At 39.7% G+C, this 9,917-nt stretch overlaps 1 long non-coding RNA gene across 1 annotated transcript; it reads right to left on the minus strand.

Annotated features, from left to right (window-relative positions):
- Positions 1–643: 643 nt before the first annotated feature.
- Positions 644–6,665, minus strand: LOC310886098. Its single transcript, XR_014575173.1, has 2 exons — positions 3,380–6,665; positions 644–1,947 (listed from the first exon to the last, which is right to left on the minus strand). It is a non-coding gene; the product is annotated as an uncharacterized lncRNA (long non-coding RNA).
- Between the last annotated feature and the right edge of the window lie 3,252 nt (positions 6,666–9,917).

Raw genomic sequence — 9,917 nt, forward strand, 5'->3', positions numbered from 1 at the left:
TTTATAAAATAAATTGTTTACTAAATACAAACACGCACACACAGATTCTCACCTCTTGAAAACATATCTATACCAGGATACAGGCCAACTTCCCCCTTAATACCTGAAAACAATCAAATGGAGTACTGCAAACACAGTGCTGTGCTGCACATTAAAGATTGCTATAGTGCATTCTGCTCTTCTCATTCCTCATTGCAGGGTGGGGAGGGGCATACAAACTTAGGAAGCCAAGATGAAGCCAAATTCTTGTTATTCGTGTAAGTGCAAGGCAACTCAATCTTGTACTGCTGAAATTTCCCACAGAATTTGGCATTTCACAGGAGAGTAAAATCACAAGATGACAAATTCTAGTTTGTTTCATCATTGCTTTCCAAGCATACCTTCAGAATAAATGTTGCTCCATGAGAAGTTTCTTCAAGTTTGCTTAAAATGTTTTTCCCTCTGCATAAGGGCTCTCCAAGAAAATACTCAAAGAAAAGCTATTAGAAAATGTTTTGCCATGACAGCTTAAAATAAAATTCCCACCCAAGTGAAGTGATTACAAGTTTCTCTACTTCTCTTCCCCACATAATTCAAAGAGAATACATCAATGAGGACAAGCAACACATGAGAACACTCAGACCCTTGGAAAACAACCACAAAGTAATGACTTCAAAAGATGTTTATTAGAAAAAATGGACATTACAAAAGGACCAGGTAGGAAACAATTATACAATGCATGTGTTGTTTATATAGTACACTGCATAGAACAAGAAAGAAGACTTCATATACATGTACCAAACCCACCTGAAACTGCTATGCATGTCACTTCTCGGATCACTTGCCACAACAGGCAGATGCTGGGGTTCTTCTGGAAGATAGCTAATCCATTGTATGTTTTACATTTACTGAAAAAGTATAGATTGTACACAATTTTATTGACACTTAAAACAAGGCTCATGTTCAAGAACTTCTCCAACATTCTCCCAAGTTATGGCATTAAGATACTGTATCTTCTAATTTTTTTTATTTTTATTTTTTTAATTCAAGGTAATTTAGATTTCAAGTTCTCATGCTACATTTTTCCCCATGAAAAATAAAACCCTGTTGTCTACACATGGTTCTACCTAGCAAAGCATATCTGAGACTATTTGCTTGGTTAACTAAGGAAGAAGTCCTTACTTCACTATCTGTCAGAACAAGGTTCACAAGCAAATCCTTTATCACCCAAATCAGAGAACAAGAGATACATATTAGCTAACACTTTTCAGCAGTCCCGTATCATGAAGCAGAAAAAACTCAGCTGAACTCCTAAGACAGAAAAAAAGGCACTAGCAACTAAATAGTTTCTAGCAACAATCACTGTAGAGACTAATTCTCAATCAGGAAAATGAACAGAGAACCTCACTGAACGAACTGGAGACTGTGTCTGTGTCTCAAAGGACAAAAAGTAGTCACCGAATATCCTGAGTTGGAAAGGACCCAACAAGGATCATCGAGTCCAACTCCCAGCTCCATGCAGGACAACCCAAAAATTAAACCATATGTCTGAGAGTATTGTCTAATAGTTAGGGAAAGGCTAAAAATCTCAAATTGTTATCTTTGATATCTAAAAGAAACCCTGTTTTTTCATTTGTTTTGTCATGGTTTTAGCAGCTGTCCATTAAACTTTAAGGATTGGGTCAGAAAAAAAAACCACAACAGATTAAGGGCTTGGTTGTTTATCCTCCTTCCCACACTTATAAGCTTACCTTCTCTGTTGCAGAGCAGCTCTTAGACATAATATAAAGACAAACATTTCTATCAACATTGAAATACTGAGAACAGCGCAAACCACGGCCAGAAGACACACATCACCTAAGTCTTCCCCGTTTACGTCTGACTGCTGGGACTACATACTAATACCTGTCAGAGTTCACACTGCAAGTCCTTGCTTTAGTGCCCATCACAGTGTCTGTCCTTCACCATCTAAAAATAGACAAGAGTTGAAATATAATTACATTTCAAATAGGAGAAAGTTATATAATAACAGAGCACAGGCCCTCTAATCCTACACCAAGAAAAAGAAGCTGGAGGTTAGCAGATATGAATGCACAAACAAGATCTCTTATTGTAAATAATGTGTATAAAATAGACTTCAAAATCCCAGGAAAGACTCTGCTGCCCTCATCATTAATGTGGTAAAGAATTTTTTGGAGGTTGCTAGTAATACTAACATGTAAATAGCTAATCAACTGTCACGTACACAAACTGTATAAACAAACTGCTGTTAGAACATGTTTAAACAAACTGCAATTAGAAGAAAGAGTTACATTTATTCTCCTGCCTCTCCGGGAGCGTCAAGCCAAAGGTAAGTGAAACAATGCTTGACATCTGTTCTACGTGCCATCAAATATCTTGAATTATTGAGGTACACTTGGAAAGATCCTGAGCAGTTCTTCAAAATAAACTGTAACTATTCCATCTGCACAACCACCTATAAACTAAAATTTAGGTATAATCTAGAAACAAGAAGGAAGAAGACAGGCAATTGTTACCCAAGTACTGCTTCAGCTCACTAAAAGAATGTGGCGTTGTTGTTAAAGCTGATTTCGGTTATTTTACGCTTTAGGGTTTGAATACCAACTTGACTAAGGTTTTTATATATTTAAATATATATCCATGTTCCTCTTTTTTAGTGGTAAGGCTTTCTTCTCTTTAAAAAAAAAAAGAATTCTTTGTATGCTGGAAAATTTTTTTAAGCATACAGAATAAGATATCCAAACTACTCCGGAACAGATTTTTTTTTCCCCCCCCTCTCTTCAAACTGGCCATTCAGGAGGAGAAATTGTTTATGTCAAAGATGCATCAACCTGAATATCCTGCATATGAAATAAAATGCAACAGTTACTTCACCAGTGTCTAGACAGACATTTCATCAAGTTGTGCATCTGTGACATTAGCTGTCACTTGCATGGTTTTTGGTTTTGTTGCTTTTAAAAAAATCCACTAGGAACAGCAAGGATGTAAAGTCCTAAATGAATCTAACGTATTCACATGAATGACAAAAAACAAGACTGCAAGAAATCTTGTTGCCTACACAAGCTTTATTGATGACACTCGTCAACAAGGTACTACTGCAGGAGGCAACGTAGTTTATCACACTCCACTGAGAGCATCTTCTAAGCCTAATGGCCAAAGCAGTGAAGACAAAACTACTGATTTTGGAGAAATTATCAATTTTGACATTCAGGAGTTACCTGACAGCTATGATCACATTGCTTCCCTAAGAAAAAGGGGGGGGGGGGATTAAACCAAAGAAATCTTCTTTTATTGAATGCTAAGGAGATCAAGGCTTGCAGAGCCATATACAAAGCCATGGTTCAACAGAGGCCAAAGGACTTCAAAGACAAACTCTCACCTCAGATGGATCTGACCAGCAAATTAACTGTTCCAAAAAGAAGCAATTTTTGATGGATCAGTCTGCAGGTATAAAGCTCCAAAGCTCACTCAAATCAAGCTGAACTCTTGAGACTCAAGGGTTCATTTAGTCTAAGAAACAATTTGCACAAAAAAATGATTACCATACTTGAGAATCAAACAAAGAGCAAAACCCCACAGCCATTAAAGATTTAATACCATCTTTCCTGTATTGTTCTGGAAGATTGGAATTGAGTTGCACTCAGGAACCCTAAAAACAGCACTCCAAAGCTGCAAAGACCTCAGTGGAACAGAAGGTGGGTAGAATCAAAGGTGCTTTCAAACTGTGAAGCACTACCTCAAACATGAGCTAGGGCAGCCATACCTCTGCATTAACCAAGGCTCTGTAAGCAATGTCAGTAGGTTCTGTCAGTATCCATGAACAAAACCACTGCAAGGAATAAGAGAACTGAAAAGCTTTTCTTATCATAAGCATAAGATGGGTAGGAGGCTGGAAGCCAAAGTTCTGAGAAGCCATCGTGAAAATGGGAAAGGGTCACAGTCCGAAGGGAAAAATATATCAAGAGGTAAAAAGCTGCAAACAAAGCTACCTTTTTTTTTTGGTTGGTTGATTTTGTGCCTTTTTTTTTTTTTTTTTGCAGGAGCAGGAGATTCCCTCTCACAAAGATCTTGAGACAAACTGCAAGTTTTATTCAAGCTGGCCTACCTCACCTGGTACAGCATATAGTGGATGTTACCAGGACCCGTTTCAACTCAGAAGAGAGCCACTAAAAAGAGCAGACATACTAGTAGAAGGATGGAAATTGAAAGATGAAAATTTGCATTAGCTAACAGCTACAAAGGAATAAGTAGACATCGGTGGTGTTTAATTTTCTAGAATCCATGTCATTGCTGGCAGAAGCCTCATTATTGTGGAATTTTAGAAAACATCAAAAATGGCAACTGCATATGAGCATTCTTGCACTTAAGTGGAACTAGATCTGCAAGGTATTCATTACATACGCAGTCAGCCCTTTCATCAGGCAAAAAATCAGATATCTTGCAAACGGAGGGACATACAAACTGCTTCACACTGAGCGACCTCCGGGCCATGCTTCTGCAGTCAAGCACAAGATACATATGACCCACTGCTTTCAACGTTATTTCCACTCTGGAAACGGCTTAGACACTTTTGTGCATGACCTGCCATAACACAGATTTATCAGACCAGAATCGTGATAATCCAGCAGACAGCTCAGTTCAGGAGTACCTCAATGGCTCCACGCAGGCTTCCCCTGGGAGCTGGGTCCCCCTCCCTGTACCACATCCCAGAGCAACAGCATTATCGAAGGGACTCCATCTTCTCATAACCTTCTAGGTATTACAGTTTGATAAATTCATTAACTTCCTTCTCCTGTCTATATTTGTCTTTTTTTTTTTTTTCTTTTTTAAGAGCGTACTAATACCTCTATCTGGAATACTGGCAAAACACCACAACAAAAAACAAGCTAGAAAACCAAAACTTTTAGCTCTGCAAAGGGTGCTGAGGCCAACAGAAAAAGGTTGCACTGTATCTTACCAATCTTCAGCTTCCAAAAGCCTGCCCTTCTCTATCCAAGACATGGTACTATGCAGTTCATGACATGAAGAATGTACAAAACACCACAATTATTCTTTTTGGGTTTCTTCTTCTCTCAACCCAAATCATGCAAAAAGGCACAGGCTGAACTCCATTTTGAAGACTATGATTGATTTTCATTTTGCTCTGCTTTTTTTATCATGTGGTATTACGAAGCCTCACAGTTACTCTATGTGAGCCTAGCAAAGCAGCAGGTCTACCAGAAGGCACTGAGGTGACTCAGATGTCACCCAAAAACACGTAAACACGCTTTCTTGCAAATATTATGGACAATTATGTAACAACTTTCCTCTTTCACCTCTATTAAAAGCTAATTAAAGACCCAGCCTCTTAAACACTTAAGTTGAAAAGTATAGAAACTCAGGAAAAAGTGAAATATTCAGTTCCTTTTTTTTTTTTTTTTAAAAAAAAATGTTTGCAAGGAGAATTAGTTCTAAGCTATATGAATCAAGCCTTCTGATAGAATGCTGATGCAGTGCATGAAGAACCACAAGCGGGCCTGACAGGGACAGAGCTTAAGTCCAGGAAACCTAGAAAACACTTAGAAAAGGAAAAAAAAAATTTAAAAAATACAATAAATACTGAAAAGAAAATTAGAGAACCCTATAATCTTCTGTCATCATTTCTCCACCTTTCAGTTCCTTTTTTCCTTTTTCCCCCCAATGCCACCTGCAAAAGGGACACTGAAGAGATGTCCTCAGCCACCCCAGAACGCCCAGAAGCTAGCTGCCAGTACACTCAGCTAAACAGCAGAGCCACTGCAATCTGCTACAGCAGTACTGGAATGCCAAAACTTCTAAATCAGGATAAAACTGAAATTTGTGTATGATACCGTAAGAAGAAATTAAAAATATTTCAATGAGAAGTTTCCCTGAGCTATTTCAGTTCAAAAAGCACTAGGACAGAATTAGCCTTGATGTAACCGGTGAAGTATAGTTTGAATATACTGTGTATTATTCTAACAAGAACATGGTACACAGCACAAGAAACCAAGATGCAATTGATATTTGTGCTCTTGTAAACCTCCCCCGCAGTTTTACTGTTCTTCAAAACATCGGTTGACAGATGCACTAGTCAGAAGCTGAAGAGCAGTTCCATGCTTGAGCCCTACCTGAGCTCTTCACTATTACCCATCGCATTTCCACAGGCTGAGATTCACCCACAGGCAAACGTTTATCTTGTGATTTCTTCATAAATTCAAACACATTTCCTGGATACAATTCACCTGATGCTGTCATACAATATTAGCACGCTGCTATACCCACACAGGCTCTAACACCAGACTGGGTGTAAATGAAGTGCTAGGAATTAAATAGATCCAAAAAACCTGCAATCAAATTTTTTCAGAAGTATAAAGACAGGTAACTTACCAGCCAGCTCAATTCATATGGCATCATGAACATTCTTCTGGGATTATGTGAGAAAAGATGAGAATGGAAGCTAAAACATTATTAGTAGATAAAAAGGACCAGGCACTTACATAACGAAGATACCAAATTAAAACGTTTTAACTTTTTTTGGAGCTTACTTTTTGATTGTCATTCAGTCAAGTATCATTTATAATATATTTTATTTATATAACTATCAAAAAATGCTTTTACAAAGCTGTGGTGTTTTGCTTCTCCTTTCATTCTACTGTCACTCATCCCCTTCTAGACAGCAGAAGCACACCTGCAGTGGCTGAATCGTCAATGACAGAACTGAACCACGAATACAATAAGCATAGGGTCTGCCTGTTTAATCGTGCATTACATCTCAATTTTCATCAGGTACTCTTCTCTCTGTAAGTAACCACAATCATTCCCAGTCTTTTGGTATTAAAGCCTGATAGTTTTTGTTTGTTTGTTTTTGTTTTGTTTTCCAGACAAAGATTTTATAGTCTTAATTTGGAACAGAAAAGATTTACTGCTAACACAAGCAAAGACTCTGCGTATCAGAAAGTCTGTCTTTGCTTGCGATCAGTGTGGTCTTGTCAGTCCCGTGCTTCCCCCTGGAGGTCCTATCACATAATTATAAACTGCAGTCCCTCAGTACACAAAGGATTCATAAATTCAGTATCATCACCTACCGACAAATCCAATACTTGCCAAAATAGAATTACGTGGCTTCCACGTTCCTAATCAAGATCCAGTTCAGTATTTGAATGGCATGCATTTTTACATATAAAAAAAGTTGTTCCAGATATATTTGTGCTCTGTAGTACAGTAATTTACTCATTATTGGAAGCTTCATAAAGAACACAAGATGGTTAAATAGATAAGAAACGTAATGTGTTTGCACTTCACTCTTGTAGGACTTCACACTGAATGAAACAAAGCTACAGAAGATAACATAAGTTATTTACTTGCTACTGTTCTGCTGGTTACCAAGATATGAGCAACTTGTCACATTTGAAAGTTCAGATTTCACACTAAGAAAGATATTTACCATATACTTGTGAAGCAGTTTATCATGTATCTTTACTAAGAAAGCACACTCCTCCTAGTGGGAGTAATGAAACCACAGAAGAAGAGATTAAAATGGAAAGATATGGTCCACAAGCATTCTCTTAAAAAAAAAAAACACCAGAATTTTTACCTTAAAAACAATGTGCAACTTTATCAGACTTTTTTCTACCTACCCAATGAATACTGCTACTACTCTGTCTTCAAATATCACATTTAGAAAATCTAAGACCTAAGAACACAGGACAGAGAGTACATCATCTAACTATACCAGATTTATTGTAATGCGGTTTTGATGCTGCTGCATGCAATCCTTCGCCCATGCAAAATTCGCCTTGAAAGTTTTGTTCCAGTCCAAGATTTTCAGAGACTTCACATGTGCCTTTGCTTCAAAAATCTGAAATCTTTACCTGCCTAACTTGTACATCTGAGAAATGCAAGGCATTAAGCACTCTAATAAATACTACTTTTTGCAATGAGCACATTGTTAGGGAAGAAAGCTGAATCGTTCTGTGAGCAAACGGTCCAAACACGTTCTTCAGATACATTATAGGGAGACTTAAGTCAAACAGCAAAAACTTCCAGCATGCTGACTACCAGCTGATTTCACAGCACCAAGTTAGAGCACAGTCATAGAGTCATTAAGTTGGAAAAGACCTCCAAGGTCATCTGGCCCCAGTGCAGTGTTCTGAAACAGTGCCAGCAACGGCATGTTCTGGATCTGCACTAAGCAGGGCAAGTATTGAATTTATAGCAGCAAGGCTGCATCAGAGGTCAGCCAGGCTAGGGCAAGCTTCTTGCAAGCTAGCCAGGAAGATGGTGGTGTGCACCAAAGAGGGATCCACACAGTAACAGCAGCTTCACAGGGACTTGAGGTAAAACTTTTACTGTATTTTGGGATTCTAATGATCGTGTTTAATATAAGGAATGTTCTTGTTCATTGGTGGATAAAAATGTTAACGATTTATAAAGGTGGACCTACAAAGGAGCAGTTAAAGGCCTTAAGCATTTTCCCATAAATAATTTGCTGTGTTGTTATTTTGTTTTCTTTTAAAATTATTCTGGCCTGTAGTTGCATCTAGCTCTGGGGATATTGCAGGAGGACACATGGGTGGTTCTCAAAGATATACCTGTGGTCTTTCTCAACACTGGCACAAGTACTCGTGGGTACTGAATTTAAACAGACTGTCTAGTTCCAGATATCTGTTGAGGATTATGGAAGGTTATTGAATTAAACAGCTATTAGTAAAGATCAAGGAAAAATGAAAATCTATAGACATTTCTTTAAATCTGAGTGATCACTTCATAGAATCACGGAATCATTAAGGTTGGAAAAGACCTCCAAGATCATCTGGTCCAACCATCCCCCTATTACCAATGTCGCCCACTAAACCACGTCCCTAAGCCCCACGTCCAACCTTTCCTTGAACACCCCCAGGGACGTTGACTCCACCGCCTCCCTGGGCAACCCCTCCCAATGCCTGACTGCTCTTTCTGAGAAGAAACTTCTCATTTCCAACCTAAACCTCCCCTGGCGCAACTTGACACTATTCCTTCTTGTCCTACCACTGGTTACCTGCGAGAAGAAGCCAAAACCCATCTCACCACAACCTCCTTTCAGGAGGTTGTAGAGGGCAATAAGGTCTCCCCTGAGCCTCCTCTTCTCCAGACTAAATAACCCCACTTCCCTCTTCCCTCAGCCGCTCCTCACAGGACTTGCGTCCCAGGCCCTTCACCAGCTTTGCAGCCCTTCTCTGGGCACATTTCAGGGCCTCGACGTCCTTCCTGTAGCGAGGGGCCCAAAGCTGAACACAGCACTCGAGGTGCGGCCTCACCAGAGCTGAGTACAGGGGGACGATCACCTCCCTGTTCCTGCTGGCTGCACTATTCCTGACACAAGCCAGGATGCCGTTGGCCTTCTTGGCCACCTGGGCACCCTGCTGGCTCATGTTCAGGTGAGCATTGGCCAACACCCCCGGATCCTTTTCCTCTGCACAGCTTTCCAGACACTCTGCCCCAAGCCTGTAGCATTGCATGGGGTCGTTGTGGCCAAAGTGCAGGACCCAGCACTTAGCCATGTTGAACCTCATCCCTTGGCCTCTGCCCATGGACCCAACGTGCCCAGGTCCCTCTGCAGGGCCTTCCTACCTTCCGGCAGATCGATATTTCCCCCCAACTTGGTGTCATCTGCAAACTTAGTGAGGGTGCACTCAATTCCCTCATCGAAGTCATCAATAAAGATATTAAAGAGGATGGACCCCAATGCTGACCCCTGCGGAGCATAAAGAAGTTGTAGAAGTTGTACTTCTAAAAGATGTTGCAATGAACAAGAGGTGCCATATCTTGCCTTCTATTCTTTGGGTGTGATTTCCTATCTCACCCACAGATCTGTTTCACTTGTTTTACTCCCTGTTTTTAGCTGACAGGAACAGCAGTCACTATCTGCAGCACATATA

This window comes from Anser anser (genome assembly GCF_964211835.1).
Source record: "Anser anser genome assembly, chromosome: 24".
Taxonomy (NCBI): domain Eukaryota; kingdom Metazoa; phylum Chordata; class Aves; order Anseriformes; family Anatidae; genus Anser; species Anser anser.